The sequence below is a fragment of the Propithecus coquereli genome, unplaced genomic scaffold (assembly GCF_000956105.1).
Source record: "Propithecus coquereli isolate 6110/MARCELLA unplaced genomic scaffold, Pcoq_1.0 Scaffold12, whole genome shotgun sequence".
In the NCBI taxonomy this organism is placed as follows: Eukaryota; Metazoa; Chordata; class Mammalia; order Primates; family Indriidae; genus Propithecus; species Propithecus coquereli.
In genome coordinates, this window is record NW_012136080.1 from 925,581 (window position 1) to 928,788 (window position 3,208).

Genomic DNA, 3,208 nt, shown 5'->3' on the forward strand with positions numbered 1-3,208 from the left:
TTTCAATGTTTGATTGCTTTTTGTCAGTATATTGAAGTAGAATTGAGTTTCAAATATTCATATTACATCCCAAAATATTGTCAAGTTCATTTATTAATAGGAGTAAATTTTGTGTTAGAGGACATCATATTTTCTACATAGACAATCATGCAGTCTGTGAATAATGATCATTTTAATTCATTCTTTCATTATCTGAATGGTTTTTTTCCTTGCATTATTGCATTTGCTATAAACTCCAGTGAAATACTAAATATAAAGATTGCTTCTAGTTTTGAATTATTACAAATAAATTTTTCTTTTTTTTATCTTAGAGGAAAATCATTCAATATTTCATGATGAAGTATGATGTTATGAAGGTTTTTTTGTAGATGACTTTTCTTAGGGTGAGGAAATTCCCTTCTCTTTCTAGTTTGCATAGATTTTTTTCAAATCACGAATGGACGTCGAATTTTGTCATAATTTTTTTCTGAATCTTGTGATGATAATATAGTTTTCTTTTGTAGCATGATAATATGGTCAATTACATTTATTGATTTTTGAATGTTAAACCAACCTTGCATTTCTGGGATAAATCTTACTTGGTAATGATATATCATCCTTTTTATATATTGTTTGACTTACGGTGAATTTGGCAAAAAATTTTACACCTCTATTTATGGGGGATTTTGAACTGTGGTATACTTTTCTTGTAACATTTTCTGTTTTTGTATCAGAATAATTCTTGCTTCATAAAATGAAGTGGGGAATTTAACCTCCTCATCAATTATCTGGAAGTTTCGTGTAAAATTGGCATTATTTCTTGCTTAAATGTTTTATAGAGTTCTAAAGTAAAGCCATTTGGTCTTGTAGTTTTCTTTGTGGTGAGACTTTCCTTTGTATCAATAGATATAGGACTATTCATGTTATCTAATGCTTCTCAAATAAGCTTTAGATGTTTGTGTGTTTAAGGAATTTGTCCATTTTACCTAAGTTATCAAATCTATTGCCATAAAATTGCTTTAACTATTCCTTTAGTATCCTTTTACTATCTGTAGAATCTGTATTGATGTCATCTCATACTTGATATTTATAATCTATCATTTTTTCATGATTATTACAGCTATCACTTACCAAGTGTATTGATCTCAAAAAACCTACTTTTAATTTCACTGATTTTTCTTTTTCTTTTTATGATTTCTATTCATTTCTGCTCTAATCTTAATTATTACCTTCTGTTTCCTTGGTGCTAGTTATTCTTCCTCCTCCTCATCCTCCTCCTCCTCCTCTCCTTCTCCTCCTTCTCTTTCTCCTTCTTCTCCTTCTCCTTCTTCTCATTCTCCTTCTTCTTCTTCTTCTTCTTCTTCTTCTTCTTCTTCTTCTTCTTTTTTAATTTCTAAAGGTGAAAGCTGAGTTGAGTTCTTTATTTGAGGCAGTTATTTATTTTTAAAATATAGGCATTTAACACTATATATTTCTCTCTCAGTACTCCATTAGCTACATCCCACACATTATAATATCTTGTGTTTTTATTTTTATTCAGTTCAAAATTCTTACTAATTTCCATTGTGATTTTTCCTTTGACTCATGGGTTATTTAGAAGTCTGTTGTTTACTTACAAAATATATGTGAATTTCCAAAATATCCTTCTGTTATTGATATCTAAATTCCATTATAAGTAGAGAACATAATTTATATTATTAGAATAATTTTAAATGCATTAATATTTATCTTATGGCCAAGAATATGGTCTACTTGGGTAAAAGGCCTGTGTGCACTTGAAAAGAATCTTTATTTTACTGGCTTTGGCTAGAATGTTAAAAAAAATCAGTTAGACATTTTTTGACTAGTTTTGTCCAAGTCTTCCATATCTTTACTAATTTTTTTGTTTACTTCATTCTAAATTATTGAGAAAGGCTTGTTAAAATCTCTGGTGATAATGATGCAATGTCTATTTCTCTTCTCAGTTCTATCAATTTTTGCTTCATGTATTTTTAAGCTCTATTATAATGTGAAAAGATATTTAAGATTGTTACATTCTATTGAAGAGTTGATTTACTTGTCATTACAAATTGACTCTTTTTACCCATAATTATATTATTTGCTCTAAGAACTGCTCTGTGTTTTTATTGATAAAGCCACTCCTGCATTTTTATTGTTAGTATTGTTATTATTATTATGGTGATTTTTCCCATCCTTTCCTTTTAACCTATTTGTGTTTTTATTTTTAAAGTGGATTTTTTTCTAGATAGTGTATAGTTGGGTATTTCTCTTTTAATCATTTTCACTACTTTCACTGGATGTTTGTACTAATTTACATTTAGTGTGATTATTAATATTTTTGTATTTATCTGTTACTTTGTTACTTGTTTTCTATTTGCTCATCTGGTTGTTTTCAATAGATTTAGGGGGTACAAGTGTTTTTTGTTACATGCATGAATTGTATAATGGTAAAGTCCAGTCTTTCGGTGTACCCGTCACCAGAATAGTATACATTCTACCCAATAGGGATTTTTTGATTCCCACTCCCTTCCCCAATGCCCTCTTTTGTTAGTTTCCAATGTCCATATATGTAACCATGAGTATATATGATATATACTCATCATTTGGCTCCCTCTTATAAGTAAGGACATGTGCTATTTATTTTTCTATTCCCGAGATACTTCACTTAGGCTAATAATCTCCAATTCCATCCAAGTTGCTGAAGGAGACATTATTTCATTCCTTTATATAGCTGAGTAGTACTCCATGGTATATATGTATATATGTATGTGTGTATGTATGTATGTGTATATATATATATCACATTTTCTTTATCTACTCATTAGTTGATGGGCACTTAGATTGATTCTATTATTATGTCTTTGCAATTGTGAATTGTGCTGTGATAAACATTTGGATATAGGTATCTTTTTGATATAATGACTTCTTTTCCTTTGAGTAGATAGCCAGTAGTTAGATTACTGGATTAAATGGTAAATCTACTGTTAGTTCTTTGAGGAATCTCCATGCTGTTTTCCATAGAGGTTATAATAATGCTCATCTTATCTTTCCCCCCCTTTTTCCTTTTATATCTGCCTTGAGAAATTTGAACACTGAAGTGATATTTGGTAATATTAAGAAATTAAAGTCAATTTGATTTCAGGTGAGATAATACAATTGCAGTTATGTTAAAAACATTATTTCTTATTTTGCAGAGATACACATTGAAATATTTGTAGTTGAAATGATA